The 21,189-nt window shown below is 37.9% G+C and overlaps 1 protein-coding gene across 4 annotated transcripts in view; it reads right to left on the bottom strand.

The window, feature by feature from the left end:
• Positions 1-20,822, bottom strand: part of RNF13 (ring finger protein 13) — a 159,236-nt gene extending 138,414 nt beyond the window's left edge. For 2 of the 4 annotated variants that reach the window (XM_058730195.1, XM_058730198.1), the window contains exon 1: positions 20,045-20,203. The gene's annotated coding sequence lies outside the window, so the exon portion shown is untranslated. Of the gene's footprint in view, positions 1-20,044; positions 20,204-20,665 lie in introns of those variants that run through there. The other 2 variants (XM_058730196.1, XM_058730197.1) reach the window with 2 other exon arrangements.
• Positions 20,823-21,189: the final 367 nt, after the last annotated feature.

The following is a 21,189-nucleotide window of genomic DNA, read 5'->3' as shown; positions in this document are numbered from 1 at the left end:
AGTAAGTTTAAATCCTTCAATACTATCTTGTAGCACCTAAACTACTGGGTTAAGTCAAATTGTATTACTAGACAACATTACTTACTGTAAAAATGACTTCCTAACTGATGAAAAGAATGACAAGTGGAAAGACTGTTAATTATAAAAGCTTGTCACAAAAACAAAAACGTTCCCCAAGGGGTAATCTCTCTTGAAATCAAGTATGACCCTTAAAGAAACCTGGAAGCTACTCACGGACTGTTACAAAAAGGGGTTCCTTTCCTATAGGAGACTCTCCTATGCTGCTCTGATACCCACCCACATACGCTTGTCTGTCACAATTCAGTACACTCTTGGTTGAGTATAAAAGCTGTACCTGAATGAACATAAGGCTTCTCAGTTAAGATATATCTTATGCTGATAAGCCACGTTCCCAGCCTGTATCCTTCCACAAAGCTAGTGAAACCTGGTGTCAGGTTACACCCATTTAGAGTGTTATTATCAACCAGAACCCCTGACTCATCATGCAGAGTGGGTGTTATACCTTTCTTCCCCATTACAATTCTCATCAGTCTCTGATCTTCGAATTTATCCAATTACTGCAGCCTCTATAACAGAATTCAATAAAGTATTATTTGTTGTGACTCTTATCACTCCCAAATAGAATGCATTCTATTGAGGACATTCTTTTTTCATGATTTTATTTAAGTTCTAGTCCGTTAACATACAGGATAATATTAGTTTCAGGAGTAGAATTCAGTGATTCATCACTTACATATAACACCCAGTGCTCATCATAACAAATGCCCTCCTTAATACCCATCATCCATCTAAGCCCATCGCCCACCCACCTCCCTCCATCAACCCTCAGTTGTTCTCTATATTTAAGGATCTCTTATGGTTTGTTTCCCTCTCTCTTCCCCACTCCCATATGTTCATCTGTTTTGTTTCTTAAATTCTATATATGAGTGAAATCATATGGTATTTGTTTTTCTCAGACTTTTTTCACTTAGCATAATATACTGTTGCTGCTCCATCTACATTGCTGCCAATGGCAAGACTTCATTTCTTTTTGATGGCTGAGTGATATTCCATTGTATATATATATACACCACATCTTCTTTATCCATTCATCAGTCGATGGACATTTGGGTTCTCTCCATAGTTTGGCTATTGTTGATAATGCTGCTATAAACATAGGGTGCATGTACCCTCTTTGAATCTGTATTTTTATATGCTTGGGTAAATGTCTAGTTCTATTTTTAACTTTTTGAGGAACCTCCATACTGTTCTCCAGAGTGTCTGCACCAGTTTGCATTCGCACGAACAGTTGCAAGAGGTTCCCCTTTCTCCAAAGAGGACGTTTCTTTAGAACGTTTTTGAAAAAGCACACAGAAAAGCCTTTTAATAAAATTGAAGCCACCAATTCAGCCCCTCTGGCCAACCTAATGGTCTAAGTTTTAGCAAGCACCTTTAACCTGACTGATTAACTAAACCTTTCTTGGTGGTTTTACAGATCATGCATTTGTTTGCTAATAAGACTCAGAACCAAACCCTGTTGTACAACCTCCCCCCCCCCCACCAGCCACACCTCAGTACACAACCTCTGAGCACTGCAATGATAACATCTGAAAGCTGACACCACTGAGTCTGCACATAATTAAGAATTGCTACAGACCACTATGCTCCCCTTTTACTGATTAACTGCCCTAATGTTCCTTTAAAACTCTTTGGGCCTGGCACAAACCTTGAAGTTTGTTTTTGGACAAGAATCTACCCTCTCCCCAGGTGGCATTCCTCCTAAATAAAGCTCATATTCCTTTCCTTTTTTTTCTTTTTCTTTTTTTTTGGGCCAAGTTTTAACTTAAATTCCAGCTAATTAATATACACATTACTAATTAACATAAACATTAGTTTCAGGTGTAGAATTTAATGATTCGTCACTTATATACGATACTTGGTGTTCATCACAATCATACTACTTTCCAAACAAAAACAATCTCTTGAGTATTGGCCTTCCAAGCAACGAGCAGCTGAACTCGGGTTTTTCAGTAACAAAATCTTGCTAGTTACAAATATCTACCTCTTTTCCTCCATCCCACCTTCTCTCTCTCTCTTTACTCTCTTTCTTTCTTTCTCCATAATTAACAAAAATAGGAGTATTCACTCTAAGTATTCACTCTAAGTATTCCTAAAATCAGAAGTCTACATTTCTTCAAAGTAAGTATTTAGTAGAGAAAATGCAAAAAAATCCTTGAAAACTACCAAGCAGGTTTCTTAGAGGTATAGCCATCATCACAATCTCTGATCATATCCAACTGTGCCTACTACTTGACAGAACTTCACCCATTATTAACAGACATTTTATCTGAAATTAGCTTCCTGACTGTCTAAAGTTTTCCAACTGGCAAATTCTCATTCTACTTTCTGTTCAGTTTATGTCGCCTAAAATGTATTCTTGTCAAAACTATTTTAACCCAATTCTAACAAGATTTCAGAGCTAACTTCAAGCTTACAGGAAATACATAGAACAGAAGAAAAAAAAAAAAAAAAGCTCTAAGACAAGGTGGGTGTTACTTGAGAGCACTGCACCAATTCCTGTAAAATTAAATGGAATAAACAAAATAGTGTAATGAGATGAAATGGGAAAACAGCATGAAATATGAAACATTAAATCCAAAAGCAAAAGTTTCAAGCAAACCAATGATAAAAATACAGTTAAGGAACAAGAGGGACAATGTGAATGTGCTCTAGATATTAGATACATTTTTTTTTTTTAAGTAACTGTTCATTTTCTTGGGTATGACAGGAGTATTGTGGTCAAATGAGAAAGTCCTTATTTTTGGAGATGCATAGTGAAATACTTAGGAATGAAATGTCATGATACCTGTAATTTACTTTAAAATACACAAGTCAAAAAATTTAAACCAGAAGACTAGTGAATGTTAAATCTAGGTGAAGATTATATTGAGATTCATTACACTATTTCTCTGTTTATTATACAAATTGTCAAACACAGAAAAGTTTTTTTAATGTACCGAATAAATCATTTCAACTCTTCAAGGATCTTCTTAGAAGGCCTTCAGCCTTATTTTTAAATGTTGATATAATATACATAAAATTGTTTAAAATGGTAAATTTTGTTCAGTGTTAAGTTCAGTAACAGTAACTACATTTACACTGTTGTATAACCAACATCACCATTCATCTCCAGAACTTTTCATCTCTCCAAACTGAAACTCTGTAACCATTAAACATGAATTTCCCATTCCCCACTCCTGCTATCCCCAGCAACAATTTTACATTCTGCCTCTATAAATTTGACTATCCTACATACCTGATATAAGCAAAATCACTTTTTGTCCATTTTTGTCTGGCTTATTTCACTTAGCATAATGTCGTCAAGATTTATCCATGTTGTAGCATATGTCAGAATTTCCTTTTTAAAGGCTAAATAATATCCCATTATATGTATATGCCACATTTTGTGTATCCATTCATTTACTGATGACACTTTGGTTGTTTCCATCTTTTGGCTATTGTGAATAAAGCTGCTACGAACTGGGTGTACAAATAACTGAGTCCCTGCTTTCACTCCTTTGGGGTATATGCCCAGAAGTGGAATTGCTGAGTCATTATGGTAATTCTGTTTAATTTTTTGAGGAACTGCTGTATCATTTTCCACATCAGCTGCACCATTTTACATTCCTACCAGCATTGCAGAGGGTTCCAATTTCTTTGCATCCTCACCAACACTTACTATTTTGTCTGTCTGACAATAGTCATCCTACTGGGTGTAAAGTGATATCTCATTTGGTTTTGATTTTTATTTCCCTAATTATTAGTCATGTTGAGCATCTTTTCATATGCTTATTAACTATTTGTGTGTCTCCTGGAAGGAATAATTATTTAAGTCCTTTGCCCATTTTTAATCTGGGTGTGGATGTTGTTGTTGAGTTATAAAAGTTCTTTATATAGTCTGTATTTATTTCCCTTATCAGATATATGGTTGAAAACTGTTTTCTCCCATTCCATGGGTTTTCTTTTCACTCTGTACAATGTCCTTCAGTGCACAAGTCCAACTCACCTATTTTTTCTTTTGTTGCCTGTGCTTTTAATGTTATATCCAAGATATCACTGCCAAATCCAATGTCATGAAGTTTCTCCCCTATGCTTTCATCTAAGAGTTTTACGTATTAGTTCTACATTTATGTTTTTGATCATTTTGAGTTGTTTTTGTATATAAGATGGGTCCAACTGCATTCTTTTGCAGGAGGATATCCAGTTTTCCCAATACTATTTGTTGAAAGGACTGTCCCCCTCCTCCACTCAAAGGTCTTGACACCCTTGTCAAAATTCACTTAACTATATATGTAAGGATTTATTTCTAGGCTATCATATTCCAGTGGTCTGTATGTTTGTCCTTATGCCAGAACCATACTGCTTTAATCACTGTAGCTTTGTAGATTTTGAAATCAGAAAGTATGAGACTTCCAACTTTGTTTTTTGTCAATATTGACTAGTTGAGCTCCCTTGAGATTCCATATGAATTTTAGGACATATTTTTTTTCTACTTCAGTAAAAAATAAAATAAAATAAAATAAAATAAAATAATCCATTGGTATTCTAATAGGGATTGCACTAAATCCACAGATCACTTTGAATAGTACTGACATCTTAATAATACTAAGTCTGTCAATCCATGAACATGGGATGTCTATCCATCTATTTATGTCTAATTTCTCTCAGCAATGTTTTGTAGTTTTCAACATATAAGTCTTTTGCAATCTTGGTAAGTTTATTCCTCAGTATTTTATTCTTTCTGATGCTATTGTAAATCGAATTGTTTCATTAATTTCCTTTTGTGATAGTTCACTGATTTTTGCATATTGATTATATATCCTTCAACTTTGCTGAATTTGTTAGTTCTAATAAGGTTTTTTTGTGGAACCTTTATGGTTTTATACATGTAAAATCATGTTATCTGTAAACAGAGATAATTTCACTTCTTCCTTTCTAATTTGGTTGCCTTTTATTTCTCTTTCTTGCCTGATTGCTCGGGCTAGGACTTCCAGCACTCTAATAAGAACTAGAAGTGGTAAAAGCAGGCATCCTGGTCTTATTTCTGATCTTAAAGGAAGAACTTTCATTTTCAGTCTTTTACCACTGCATATGATATTAAGTGCGGGATCTTCATATACAACCTTTACTATGTTGAAGTAACTCCCTTCTTACTTATTCAATGCTTTTTATCATGATTTTTATCAAATGCTTTTTTTCTCCATTAATTAAGACGGCCATGTGTTTTTTCTTTACACTGTTAGTATGATGTATTACTGATTATTTTTCATATGCTGAACCATCCCTGAATTCTAGGAATGCACTTGATCATGGTGTTGTTGAATTTGGTTTGCTAGTACTTTGTTGAGGATTTTGCATTAATACTCATAAGAAATACTGGTCTGTAGTTTTCTTATAGTATCTATCAGTGTCTGGCTTTCATATTAGAATAATGCTGGTCTTACATAATGAGCTAGGAAGTATTCCCTCCTCTTCAACTTTTTGGAAGAGCTTAAAGACTGGTATAATTCTTTTTTAAGATATTTGGTAGACTTCACCAGGGAAGCTATCTGGTCCTGAGCTTTTCTTGCTAGGGAGGTTTTTGATTATTGATTCAACCTCCTTACTAGTCATAAAATCTATACAGATATTCTATTTCTTCATGACCTAGTCTTGGTAAGTTGTCTCTTCCATTTCAACTAGGTAATCCAATTTCTTGTTCTACAATTATTCACAGTACTCTTTCATAATTCTTTTTATTTCTGTAAAATTGGCGGTAATATGTCCCTCTTTCAGGTTTGATTTTAGTGGAGCCTCCCTTTTTTTTTCTTAAAGCTATCAAAAGGTTTATTAATTCTGTTGATCTTTTCAAAGAACCAACTCTTGATTTTGTTAATTTTCCCTTGGCCTTGTTTTGGAGAACATGAGCACCCTGGCTGGCACACATAATTATCTGTATAGCTGAAGAGCACAGATGCCAGTTACTCATCTAATGCTGGTCTGGTATTTGCAAAATTTTAAAACTTCCCCAAGCATCACAGTAAATCCTAAGCTCACTTTAAATCTATGACAATACCATACAACTCATCTACACAAAAATACAGACTAAAACTTCATTTTACAAATGGGGCTGCATTTAATGAATGTTTAGGACCAATATTACTTTCAGGAAATTCCTTTCCAAACAATGTTTAATTCTGAAGATAACTCACATCCTGACATCAACTAGTTTAGTGCCAAATAACACTCATGAAACAGCTAATCAGCTCCATAGGAAAGCCTCTGAGTAAGCTCTTATTCTACTGATTCCCAAGCGACATTCCTGAGCATCACTAGCGTTCCAAAAATGGACCAAAATACTCCACTGCTAAAATAATGGTAATCTCTTCCTAGTTTGCCAAAAGATTTAAAGGATAGTAATTTCAATTTGGTTTTCTCCATAAATGTATCTTATACTACAATAAGCATCAAAAGCAAGCATTAACAGAAAATACATGTGAACAGCTAGTTAATGACTTTAGTATAAAATTTATAATAGCCAAATCACATTTCATAAAATAGGTTTTTTAATAAATGTGCTAATGGTCATGTATGTATATTGGATACATGTGGTACTATGTTTCCTCCAAAATAGTGTTCTCAATTCATACAAAAATTGATTATATCAATAACTTCATAGTGTTCCTTAAAAAGCATCATGACTTCCAAGAGTTTTAACAACCGGGAACTACTAATATACTGTAGTTAAAAAAAAAACCCAAAAAACTATGCTGTATGGGTTTAAGAAATGGTTTAGAGGTTGTCATGAGCAAAAGTGTTAGAACAGAAAAAACAACAAGGCTTAACTTTTTAAGCAAAAATAAGATACCTAATAGTTCTTTGCAAAAAAACCAAAGGTTGATCCAAACTGAAAGCAAGCCTCACCTAAGATTTTTAACTATTGCCATCAACCAAAGCAAAATTTTTTTAGATTCCATGAAAATGCTTTACAATTTTATTTTTCCAACAAATGAAACAAAATGAACACATTTTTAATTTCAAAAGGTTAGCAAATAAAAAAAAACATCAATTCTTTCCAAACTCTGGGCTTCATACAAACTATTCCCAATGTTTTGTATGTAATCATATCAACTTTTCTCCCCATAGAAACGATAATGTTTTTATTTTCTTTACATATTACCTGCATGTTTTAAAACTTTTGTAAAGCCTATTTTTATATATTGTATACCAAACAAAAATCTAGAAGAAAATGCACAGAAATCTTAACAGAAATCCATTACACTTCAAGTTTTCTAAGTGTGCATTACTTTTACGCAAAAAAAAAAAAAAAATTTTATGAGCAAGCAATAAGGTCTTGTAATTCACAAGTCTATTCACAATTTAAAGATCTGAAGTGTGCAATCAAAAGAAGTGTAAAAAAAAAAAAAAGGCGGATCTTGAGCTGAGAGTTAAGAAATCCAGCTGTCGTTTTCTCTCTGTAAGCACTGCATAATACTCAAAAGGTTCCATCCCACACTACAGTTCTTATAGTTAGTTGCCATAAAGGTCAAATGTAGCAGCTATTTGGGCTCTGAGGAATGTGCATCAGTTGGCAATAAGTCACGATGAACCACAGATGATATCAACTGTGATGCCATAGATTACCAGCACCCCACTTCCACCTGGCAAAGAGCTCAGCACTGTGCTCACCAATACCAAAACTTCAAATTTTTAGGTCTGTCTTCTGGAACCACTCCAGGGATTAATTCTGTATTAGCAGAAATTCAATTAGGAGACAGAAACTATAAAGTAAATTAAATACAGAATGTTTAACAGAAGTAATTAGTAAACTAAGATGTAGGAAGGGATGGCAAGGAGCGAGAGAGAAGGATTCTATACTTTATATACAGTTTATAGTATGCAATTATAAGTCAATGAAGCAGTTTTTAATTTTTTTAAGAAAATTATTAAACTATGATTTTAGTTTTTCCTGATTTTTTCTTCTGTATTTGGGGCCCATGGCTGAGGCAGACCATCACCAGATGTCCTCAACCATATGTACTGCCGACAGACCACGCAGCAAGAACAGGAAAAGGAAAACACAAGTCACAGGAACTAGGAAGGAAAAAACCCTTTCTCTAGTAAATTCCCTCTAGCACCCTGTCTCCTCCAGCATCCTGTCCCCTCTAGGACCCAATAAAGCTTAATATCATGCCCTTTGTAAAGAACTGCTTAGAGTCCAGTCCTTTATCGTGGAGCAGGTGAGTTTGGAGTAGAAAGATAACAAATTGATAATTGACATGGTTATCTTTCTGTTCACGACAGTATTTTAAATAAGGCAGTGCTTCTCTCATTTAACAATAGGAAAAAGAGGAAAATGAATATATGGCCATTAGCCTGTATTAAGGCACAGACTCTCTTTCCAGTTCTGAAAGAGCACCCATAGTCTCATTGAAGTAGCATTTATTTTTAAAAGCCACACAAATTTCATATTCTATTCTAGGCTATTATCCATGTATGTTTAAAATAATAAGTGTTCACAATTACACAACAATTGATTATTATGTTTATAAGTTTCTAGAAGCTGCCCATATTCCTTGGCTGGTAGGCCCCTTTATCCACCTCCAAAACCAACATTGGCAGATGATACCTTTCGCATCCCATTATTCTAAACTCCTCTTCTGCTTCCTTCTTCTAAAGACCCTGCCTGGAGAATATAGGATAATCTTCCTACCCGAAAGTTCTTACCATATCTACAAAGTTCCTTTTATCACATGAGGTAACATATTCACAGGTCCAGGTGTTAGGATGTGGACATCTTTGGGGTCATCGTTCTACCACAGTAATTATCCCATTTCTCATCAAATTTTCAACTTATTCATGTAGATCAGTATGGGATTATACTGATTTCATTCAATGGGTTATAATCTGCCATAGTAATTATTTTTTGATGCTTAATTGTTCCCGACTTGGCTCAAACAGCTTGTGTCTTTTTTTAAATGTTTATTCATTTTTGAGAGAGAGAGACAGAGAGAGAATGAGCAAGGGAGGGGAAGGAGGGACAGATGATCCGAAGCAAGCTCAAAGCTGACAGCAGGAAGCCTAATGTGGGGCTCGAACTCACGACTATGAGATCGTGACATAAGCTGAAGTGAGGTGCTCAACCGACTGAGCCACCCAGGCTCCCCAGACTTGTGTCTTTTTTATATATCTCCATCATTCTTGAGCCCCTCTTTGTTGTCTGACAAGATTTTCAAGTCTCATCTTGTAGTTTTCCTGCCTCAGCCCTAAAACTGAGCCATTTCTCCAAGGAGAATATCCTTGTTTGCAGGAATTTTACATTAAAGTATTTAGAGCATCAGGTCAACAACTTACTCCCAAATGACTGAGGAGGAAAAAAAAAAAAAAGGTCGCTATACTGTTCTTACAACTTTTCTGGAACTTTGTGATTACTTCAAAATAAAAAAAAATCATACATTATTTTATATTAATCACGCCTTCCGAAGTTCAAAATAAATTATTTGAGGTTTGTGTAAATATTAGTGCAGATGACTGAAAATTTACCAACTATAAAAAATCTGGAATTCACTAGCATAATCATAAGATCACTTAACATTATGCTGGAAGGACACCCCAAACTTCATATTTAGGATAATCTCATATCATAAAAATTAAAATTATTTAGTGTTCCACTTTCCAACTTCATATTTATCTATATGATCCTATTCATTTGGGAAAAAAGTAAAGGACTATTAAAACCAATAAATGTTACAAAAATCAGTCATGTCTCCACACAGCAGCAATGAATAATTGCAAAATGAAATTAAGAAATAATTCCATCTATAAAAGGTATCCAGAAGAATAAAATACCCAGGAGTAAATTTAATCAAGGAGGTAAAAGACTTGTACACTAAAAACTATAAAACATTGCTGAACAAAATCAAAGGCCTAAATAATGGAAAGATACCCCATGTATTAGAAGACTTAATGTTGTTAAGATGGCAACACTACCAAAAGAAATCCGCAGATTCAGGGGCGCCTGGGTGGCTCAGTCAGTTAAGCATCTGACTCTTGGTTTCAGCTCAGGTCAAGATCTCAGTGTGTAGGGTCGAGTCCCGCGTCAGGCTCTGCACTGACAGTGTGCAGCCAGTTTGGGATTCTCTCTCTCCCTCTCACTCTGCCCCTCCTCCCCCTGCTCTCTCTCCCTTTCAAAATAACTAAACTTTAAAAAAAAAAAATCCACAGACTCAATACATTCTGTGTCAAAATTCCAATATCCTTTTATTCAGGAATGGAAGTCATTCCTCCAATTCTAACAGAATTACAAGTCCCCAGTAGTCAATATAATTCTGGGAAAAAGAGAACAACGCTAAAGGACTCATACTTCCTGATTTCAAAATCTTACTGTAAAGCTACAGTAACCAAAACGGTGTGGAATGGGCCTGAGGATAGACATGTCAACCAATGGAATTAAGACACCAAAACAAACCCATACATCTATGCCCAAGTGGTTTTTGACAGAGGTGCCATGACCAATCAAAGGGAAAACAATAGTCCCTTCAAGTGTACACCAAACTCAAGATATAATAGGTGAAAATTAACTCAAAATGGTTCGGTGACCCATGAAATATGAACTAAAATGATAAAGCTCTTATAAGAAAACATAGGAGCAAGTCTTCATGACCTCAGATTCAGCAATGGAATCTTAGCTAGCACATCAAAAGCCAACAGCAAGAAAAAAAACTGGGCTTCATCAAAAGTAAAAACTTTTATGCATCAAAGGACATTATCAGGAAGTGAAAAGACAACCCACAGAATGGGAGAATACTTTTAAATCATATCTTCTAGGGGTCTAGAATCCAGGATATATAAAAACATTTACAACTCAATAATAAAAAGACAAACATCCCAGTTAAAATATGGGTAAATAACTTGAATAGACATTTCCCCAAGGATATACAAAGGGCCAACAAGCACACGAAAAGATGTTCAACGTTATTCGCCATTAGGGAAATGCAAATCAAAACCATAGTGAGGGGCGCCTAGGTGGCTGTCAGTTAAGCGTCTGACTTGGGCTCAGGTCATGATCTCACGGTTTTTGAGTTTGAGCCCCACATCGGGCTCTATACTGACGGTTCAGAGACTGGAGCCTGCTTCAGATTCTGTGTCTCCCTCTCTCTCTGCCCCTCCCCTGCTCACAGTCTGTCTCTCAAAAATAAATAAATGTTAAAAAAAAAATTTTTTTTTTAAGCTATAGCAAGATGCCACTTCATACCCACAAGGATGGCAACAATATTAATTTTTAAATGGAAAGAACAAATGTGGCAATGTAAAAACTGGAACCCTCATACATTACCAGTGAGTTGTAAAATAGTTCAGCCACTGTGAAAAACAGTTTGGTGAGTCCTCAAAAAGCTAAACATAGGACTACCATATGACCCAACAATTCCACTCCTGGCATATACCCAAAAGAAATGAAAACTGGTACTCAAAACAAATCCTTATATATGAATGTTGCCAGCAACAATACTCACAATAGCCAAAGGGTAGAAAGAACTCAAGTGTCCATCAATAGATGAATGGATAAAGTGTGGTATCTACAGGGGCACCTGGGTGGCTCAGTCGGTTAAGCGTCCGACTTCAGCTCAGGTCATGATCTCAGGGCTTGTGAGTTCCAGCCCCGCATCAGGCCTTGTGCTCACAGCTCAGAGCCTGGAGCCTGCTTTGAATTCTGTGTCTCCGTCTGTCTCTGCCCCTTCCCTGCTCACGGTCTGTGTCTGTCTCTCTCCCTCAGAAGTAAATGATTTAAAAAAAAAAATTTTTTTTAAAGTGTGGTATATACATACAATTACTTAGCTGTAAAAAGGAAAGAAGTAGCGACACCCACACCAGTGTTGCTGTATGTAACAAGGCAGAACCTTGAAAACAGTATGCTAAGTGAAAGGCCCAGACACAAAGGTCACACGTTATATGATTCCATTTCTAGGAGACTTCCATAATAAATAGGAGGTATCTATTAAACCTAGCGAAACAGAAAGCATATTTGTGGCTGCCAGGGGTTTGGGGCAGCAGTAAATGGGGAGTAACTGCTTAATGGGTATAGGGTTTCATTTTGGAGTGATAAAAATGTTTTGGAACTAGACAGAAGTGGTAGTTGCACAACAATGTAACTGTATGAAATGTCACTCAATTGTGCACTTTAAAATGGTTAGTTTTAGGTTATATGAATTTCACCTCAAAAAAAATTTTAATTAATGTTTATAATAAATGTTGGACAAATGTGTAAATTACAAGCACAGTTCTTTTTTGAAAGTCGAACATGTAAATTCAAGCACAGTAACTAGGCAGATAAAGTACTCTTCAACATTTAATGAGGTATTTTACATCTAAGCAAAGTAAGAGTTCAATTCCCACTCTCTCTCTCATGACTTGATTTAGAAATATTCATCCATCTCGTGGTGTTTCTCCCTAGAAATTCATTTCCTCTATAAAAGTTTACCTGAATATCTCAATTATTAGAAACTGAGCCTGAACTAGAGTCATATTCATTCAAACTTCAACAAGTTTCTAGACCTTTAGAACGGATTCTAAATCAAATTCTATAACTGACCAGTTCTCTTACTTCAATAATAAACGATCCCAAAATTTCAGTTGTCTCTTCAACTTAATGTGGTTATGAACATTTAAATGTCTTAATGTTCAAATATTTCATAGTTCTGATATCCTAAAACCACAAAATTAACATTTGTCCTCAGAGTTAAGACTGATTTCCTCAAGCAGGGCTATATCATTGAAATAACATATCTTTCTTGTGTACAATTCTCTTAAGAGGAATGTAAAGGTAGATATACAAATGCCTAATCATATTACTTCCTGCATAAAATTTGTTAACAGGTTAAACAACTTTCAGAATAAAGTTCAAAACTAAACTGTAGCTTAGCAGAGAAAGTTTTCCATAACGTCTCCAGCTTTGTCCCTTGCCATTCACTCTTCCTCAGTCTTTCTTTCTTCTCTGACCAGATGAACTTTCTCTTCTCACAGCCTCTCATTATGTAATGTGCCTTCTCTATGCCACCACAATGTAGCAAAACTAAATTGTTCATCACTCCCATTATTCTTTAAACTCCTTGAAGTTAGAGATTATAGCCTTTTCTCATTTGTATACTCAGCACCTGGCACAAAATCAAAGGCTGTTAGAAAATTAAAGTACGGAAATACGGGTAACTATTAAGATCCATTATTAGAGTCTAAAATACTATGGTTTGTGACCATTCCAGAGGAGTTGGGGAGTGTAGTTCTAAAATACTATGGCTTCTGGGGCATCTGAGTGGCTCAGTTAGTTAAGCGTCTGACTTCGGCTCAGGTCATGATCTCAAGGTTTGTGAGTTTAGCCTCACGTCGCACTCTGTGCTGATAGCTCAGAGCCTGGAGTCTGCTTCAGATTCTGGGTCTCCGGCTCTCTCTGCCCCTCCCCCACTCATGCTCTGTCTCCCTCTCTCTCTCAAAAATAAACATTTAAAAAAAATTTTTTTAATACTATGGCTTCTTTTTCCTACATAATGGCAAAAAGGAAAACTATACATTAGGTTTTGTTTGGCTTCGTTTTTTAAAATTATAATGCAGTCTTATTAGTAACTAACATCAAATAGATAACATTAATTTTGTAGACATATTTTTAAAATATCTACCTCATTAATTAAGAGTATAAATTTAGTCTGACTACCATCCAATGGAAGCTCTTTTATCTGCATTAGTAAAATGAAACATTACTACAATCGACATTTTTTAAGTCTTAAAAGTAGAAATTCTTTGACTAAAAAAGTTCCAACATCATTTTATAAATGAGGAAATGAACTGAGAGGTGCAGTAATATAGTCACCCAACTAATTAGTGGGCAAGTTGGGTCCACCCAGATTCCCTTAATGTTGATGCTTTCAGCTCCAATATAACTTTATTTCCATTTCAGCCTCATAGACAAGTAGGCAATGCAATTTACAACATCCTTCATTTTTTCCCAATCCTCAATCTAATGAGTACTTGGATCCTTAATACTTACTACATTTAACTGATTCCTTTATCTTTAAGATTTGTTCCCTTTAACATAATTCCTTCTCCCTATCATGGATGTTTAATGAATACCTACATTTGCTGAGTATAAATACATCAAAGTCATTCCACTGGGAAGACGAGGAAATGGGTAGACACAGATGAGTAAGAATAACATAGTCCCTTATTTCAAAGTGCTCTACAATATTAGTTACAATCTGGTATCGTACTCTTATTATCTTTTTAAAATTATGACCTTATACATACATAGTATAAGAAAGATCTAATTGGGGTGCCTGGGTGGCTCAGTTGGTTAAGCGTCCGACTTCGGCTCAGGTCATTATGTCACAGTTTGTGAGTTCGAGCCCCACGTCGGGCTCTGTGCTGACAGCTCAGAGCTGGAGCCTGCTTTGGATTCTGTGTTTCCCTCTCTCTCTCTGCTCTTCCCCTGCTGATGCTCTGTCTCTCTCCTTCAAAAATAAATAAACATTAAAAAAAAAAGATCTAATTACTTTTCATTATTAAAATATACATTATTTCTCCCTCTAGAAGATAAGGTCCGTGAGAGCCAAAGATTTGTCTCTTTGGTTCACTGATACACTCTGAGTGCCTAGAACAGGGCCTTCCATCAAAGGTACTTAAATATTTGTTGACTGCATGAATGCTATAAGTATTAGGATCCAAATAGTAGGATGGAAGTACTATTTCCAGTAATGATGTGACAAAACATGTAAACCTTTCCTTACCCTAATGTGTGTGCCTAACCTCCAATTTTTTATTTGATTGGCCAATTACTCAGACCTTATATTAAACAGAACTAAAATTAGTTCACAGATGGATAAACTATACTGTTTAACATCATGCCCTACCCAACTGCATCAAACCCAGTAAATCTGCCAAGAAACCTATAAGCCCTTCTACTACTTAGACCTGAGCCCTTTTTCAAGTATAAAAGGTCTCCAGATGTTTTCCTTCTTTCCTGTAGCAGCTCAGAATTGGGATTATCATTCTCATCATTTTACAGAATGAAAAACTGAAGCCAGAGAATGGTTAGCAGAAAGTTAGATTCGTTCACAGAATCTCTATTCTTCCTACCACATCATGCAGCCTTCTCCTGTTATACTTTGAGACTCTTCTCCCACATTCCTGGCTATAAATACAATCTCTCTGGGTCCCCTCTTCTTTGCTGTCCCCATAATAAGCACACAGGCTCTCTGATTGTAAAGGTTTTGCTATTAATAATTCAGGGTAACAAAGACAAGAGGGCAAAAATAACAAATCTGGAGACATTACAACAATTCAATGCTCAACATGTGTGTGTATAAATGCCTGGTACTATATAAAAATCATAGCATCTTTCCAAGTTCTTGCTGTGAGAATCCCAAGCCTCCAAATTTACTGGTTCTCTTCTGAAATAATAAATATGAGCACCGCTAGGTTTCCAAAATTTTCCCTCTCTACTACTTTCCCTCCCTTCCTCCCAGGACACAAAATATATTACAGGGAGAAATAGTGGGTACATCTCTATCAAGTGAGAAATCTGCATTTCTAAGGACCTTCAGGAGTCACATCACTCCTATAAAATTCTGACCCACAGGAGGATGACTGCCTTAGACCATCTCCTCACAGTGTGAAAAATTGGCATTTTCTCTTTTTATGGAATACACAGAGCTCCCAGCTCCCACTTTACATTTCCAAACATTTGAACAACTCCTCAGTATCAAAATTAAAATCCCTATCATAAATTCTCCTCCTAGGGGCACCTGTGTGGCTCAGTTAAGCATCTGACTCTTGATTTCCGCTCAGGTCATGATCTACAGTTTATGAGATTAAGCCCTGCATCAGTAGGGCTCACAATGACAGTGTGCAGCTTGCTTGGGATTCTCTCTCTGCCCTTCCCCTGAATGAGCGCATGCTCTCTCTGTCAATTAATTGATTAATTAATTAATTCTCCTCCAACATTTGCTTCTACCAGGACTTGTTCTTCATCATAATATCTTTTTTTTTTTTTTTAATAACATCACTATCTTAGGCCCATACTCAGGTCAGTTCCCAATGTTGATGTCAACATTTCTCAAATCTATACCCTTCATTATAATCCCACCATCACCTTTTCTTGTCTCAACTACTCTAATTAAACTCCAGGTATTCCTACCTCCAGGCTTAAGCTCCTTCACTGTATTTCTGCTCCATTTTCATATCCATAAAGAGGGCTTCTTCTCAACTAAGAATAGTGTACAAAATCTTTATCTGGCATTTAAAGATCTCCATACTTTGCATCGATCTACCTTTACCAGCCCGTACCTTAAACATACAACCTCAGCAAATGTTCTCGGCTTTCCTACCTCTATTTATTTGCTTGGGTAGCATCCTTATGAAGAACTCTTTCCTCTCCCATCCTCCTCCAACTGCTAATAACCTTTCAAATGATCACATCCTCAACATAAAAGGAAAAAGGCTGAGGCACGTATCATTCGTTGAACACATTCTGTTCAGTGTTTTACAAATGATCTTAATCCCCACAAAAACATAATGGCTTAAGAGTATATTTTTGAGGAAGGAATTGAGGAAATGGAGGGCCAAAGGAGCTTACCCAATCTAAACAAGCAAGAATCCAAAATAACCTCATAGTATTTTGTATTTTTTAATAAAACATGGCACAAGATGGACAAGCTTGATAGTCAGGATGCCTAGGTTCAAATTCCAGTTACTCCACTAGCAATCTGTATGAACTCAGCAAGTTATGTACTTGTAAGGTCTTTATTTCCCCATCCACAAAAAGGGAATAATTGTACTACTTACCACATCAGTAACAGAATTACATGACATAATGTAAAGTGCTTAGAACTGTATTTGGCCCATAGTAAAAAAATCAATGTTAACTGTTATTAGTGTTGTTATTTTATTTATAGGCTATGATATGTGAACTGACAATACCAATTATATGTTCTTATTGTTCCCAAATCAACTTTTCGGCAAAAGCTGTATAAAGCTTGGGCGCCTGGGTGGCTCAGTCGGTTAAGGGTCCGACTTCGGCTCAGGTCATGATATCGCAGTTTGTGAGTTTGAGCCCTGCGTCAGGCTCTGTGCTGACAGCTCAGAGCCTGGAGCCTGTTTCAGATTCTGAGTCCCTCCATCTCTTGGTCCCTCCCCTCCTTATGCTCTGTGTCTCTCAATAGTAAATAAATGTTAAAAAAAAAAAAAAAAAAAAAATTTAAAAGCTGTATAAGCTTAACAATAAATTTTTTTAAAATTTTTTTAATGTTTATTTATTTTTGAGAGAGAGACAGAGAATGAGTGGGGGAGGAGGAAAGAGAGAGGGAGACACAGAATCTGAAGCAGGTTCCAGGCTCTGGGCTGTCAGCACAGAGCCCGATGCGAGGCTCGAACTCATGAACAGTGAGATCATGACCTGAGCTGAAGTCAGACTATTACCGACTGAGCCACCCACGTGCCCCAACAATATATTTTATTATTGCTCAATAAATATTTGCATAACACAGGAATTTTTAAATAATGATTAAACTGCCATGCTTTATTAAAAGAGATTCATTTGTCTATTAGTTCTGTTTCCTCTTTTGGGGAAACTAACAATGCTTCCTAACCTTCTTCCCTTTTTTAGGCCACATGAAACTACCATATGCAATGCCACATGGTAGTAATATGTCAAATGGCACAAAACCATTATTGAGACTCAAACTTATTTGTCTTCTGCTATATGTTACTAACTCCCAGGTTTTAAAATGTCCAAAATGACACTTTTTATTTACACACCAATCATTTCTAGGTCATAGTAACATGAAGCAAGTATACCATGATATCTGACCAGGCCATTTCATTTTATACATCTTTATGGCAAGAACTGTAAGGCATAAAATATTTTAATTCAAAGATATAAACTTATCATACCCTTAGTCCTACCTTAACTTTGCTAAAATGAGTGCCTGAAAAGCTTCTGATAAGTATGTTACCCTGGAATGCAGAAAAATATCAAGGAAGGGTGTTGAATGCTATTAACAGTGTAAGCCCCTCCAAAATGCTTGAGAGAAAGAACTTTGAACAAGGATAGATGAGAACTTATTCCAAACCCTTCAGTATTAAACCTCACAAACCAAGATTATGTCCATACGATTTACTATTACATATGGTGATACCACGCTGGCTGGCTTCAGATAAAGACAAAGTTAAAAATACACATATTAATAAAACACTTGTCATTCCTGACATGGAAATAACTGAGCTCCTACCCAATCGTTTCAAAGACGAAACAAGCAAACAAAAACAGACCCCCAAAAACTTTGAAGCTTAACTGTGTAACAGACATTTTATTTCAACAAATTCCTACAATTCTTCCCTTACTCACAGGTAAAGTCACAGAATCAGCAAGAAGCACAGCTGAAAGCTGGACCCAACCATATTTGGGATCCAGTGTTTTCCATAATCCACAATGTCATGGTATACATTTGCATCACTCTCTTCATATACACATATTTTATTAAAAAACTGAAACAAAAGCTTCAAAAGAATAGTCTTACTCCATAGAATGTCCTCTGATGTTTTTTCTCTTTCTAATGTTAATGTCCATGTGCTAAATTGATTCCAAAACCCATTAATAAGTCTCCATGGGCCCCAAACTACAACACTGCACTACAATTTAAAAAAAAAAAAAAATTTTTTTTTTTAATGTTTACTGAGGGGGGTGCAGTGAATAGGGGAGAGGCAGAATGAGAGGGACACAGAGAATCCGAAGCAGGAGGCTCTGGGATGTCAGCGCAAAAGCCCTATGTGGGGCACGGAACCTACCAACCATGAGATCATGACCTGGGCAGAAGTCAGATGCTCAAGGACTGAGTCACCCAGGCGCCCCTGCACTATACTTTTTACCTCCCGTTTAAAATTCCTTTTAACTGCTACAACAAGTCTAGTTTTGTTTCTCTGAAATGGAACTAATCTTCCCAACCCATTAAAAGCTGTCCTTAAAAAGATCAAACCCTTGAAAGCCCTTTAAATCTTGAATTGATCTATTTCTCTACTACAACCCTTTGGAGGCACACCCATCTTAGCTATTTATATTGTATCAAAAACTGCAGATGTTCTCCTTGGAGAACAACAGATCATTGTTGAAAGGAATGCGTTAGTTTTCACTGTTCCTGCTGCATCACTGAGGAACATTTCACACTCAGGGCAAGTTTGGGGCAACAGAAACGAACCTGAGCAGCTGCCCACGGTGCTGAAACGGAGGATGAAACAATAATTTTGGAAATTTACTCCTGCCAGATTAGGACAAAATAAAGGAATTCACCAAAAACTAGCAGAGAACACTCAGTGGCTGCCACTTAAGTTGCTTGAATGCTTCTGGGATAGCTTGGCTTTTGTGTCTGCCCACTCCCTCACTGGGACAGAGTTCTTACATCAGTGCAGGTCAACTCCGTAAGTACCCTGGTAGAGCTGCTGGCTTTAAGAGGACTGGGACATGGAATCTGTCCCTAGTAGAGTCGCGTTCCACCTTCAATCTGAGCTTCCAGTCGGGGGTGGAGGAAGGTTACAAAGAAGGGAGGTGACTGCCCTCCTTTTTTCAAAGACTACATAGTCCCCGCAACTGTGGTCAAGCGATATCTCCCGGGGACTTTGCGGCAGGTGACTGACCAAGAGAAGCCTTCCAAACATCTTCCCAGGCTCCTGCCACCGCAGGATGGGAATGTGAGAAGCCAAACAGATAAAACAACTTTATACACAAATTCAAAGGGTGGGGGTGGGGGAGAGCGGGAATCTGCCGTCAGAGGGCAGAGGGTTTTTGTTTTTGTTTTTGTTTTACCTTTTGCAAAAAGCCTATTTCCTCCGCACCCAGCCTGGGGAGGAGCAGCAAAGACCTCAGCAGCCGGGCCGCCACTGAGGGCCGGTGAGGGGGTGTGTTCCCCCCGCCAGGCCCCAAAGGAATCAATCCCCTGCCCGGCCGCCGAGAGGCCAGAGAGGCTCTTACCTGGAAGCCTGGCCCCGCAACACAAATAGGCTCGCCCACCGCGTCGCTGCGGGAGAAGTCCCTACCCTGACTTCATGACTGAATATCCGCACCGACCCCCACAGCCGGAATCGAAGTGGGGACGACAACACCAAGGCTAGACGGAAGTCCCGCCTCGCGGGCCTCATTGGCCGGCACGCGAAGACGAAGAAAAACCATTGGGCCACAGAGCTGTTTGCTAAGGCCCTTCCCACTCTCACACAGCGCCTCGCTGCTTGCTCCAGCTGGCAGGGAGAAAAGCCCAGTTCGTGGAGTGGCGTCTTGGCCGCGTGATCGGTCTTCCCGGGAAAGGAAGGGAAGGGGGGGGGGGGGGGGGCTTCTGCAGCGCAGCTGAAGGATCCGCTTTTTGGCAGGGGAAGGGGCAGGCTGGCGGAGGGGATTGGCTGTGAAAGCCTACCACCCACTGTTCGTCCCCAGGCGTGGAGGCTGTGGGGTCAGCAGGGGACCATACGGAGCGGCCAGGGCCAGCCGGCTTGGTCCGCTCTGGCTTTGGGACGAAGCAGCCCGAGACCCAGCTGACGGGCTGCCCCTGGGCGGGGCTGGCTCTGGCACTGTTAAGTCTCTTCCCTGCACCACACTCACCCGACTGGCTGAAGGAGCGAGGACGAAATCTCATCCCCAGTGCATGGAGTCCAGGCTGAGATCCGATGGATGGGATCAAGTCCCACCAACGCCTTAGATAAGAGTCCGGGTCGCGTTGTTAGAGATGCGAGCAGACTGAAGGCTGAAAGCGAGTACCCGGACGCCTGGCTCGGAGCCGTGCTGACGTCAGCACTCCGGGCCTGACACGCGCCATCCCCGGGACTCAGCAAAAGTCAAACCGTGTGATTAAGCCCTAGGTCAGCCTTTTAAAACCCGAGCCTCCTTTTGGCGAGCCAAAAACAAAACAAAACAAAAAAACTCTTCCTACCGCCCTTCTGATTAACCTTCGGACCCGAGTATCCCAATCTTAAACCAAGCTACTTTGAAATTTAAATTACCTGGATTGGAACATCCTCACTGATTAACCAGTCACCAACTAGCAACTTTAAAGAGGCACTGTGCTTACGGCAAAGAATGCCAGGAAACCTAAATTCTGGTCCTGCTTCTGCTTCAAAATAATGTCC

This window comes from Neofelis nebulosa, chromosome 5, assembly GCF_028018385.1.
Source record: "Neofelis nebulosa isolate mNeoNeb1 chromosome 5, mNeoNeb1.pri, whole genome shotgun sequence".
NCBI lineage: Eukaryota > Metazoa > Chordata > Mammalia > Carnivora > Felidae > Neofelis > Neofelis nebulosa.
The sequence above is the reverse complement of the archived record's forward strand: the minus strand, read 5'-3'. Positions and strand labels throughout refer to the sequence as shown.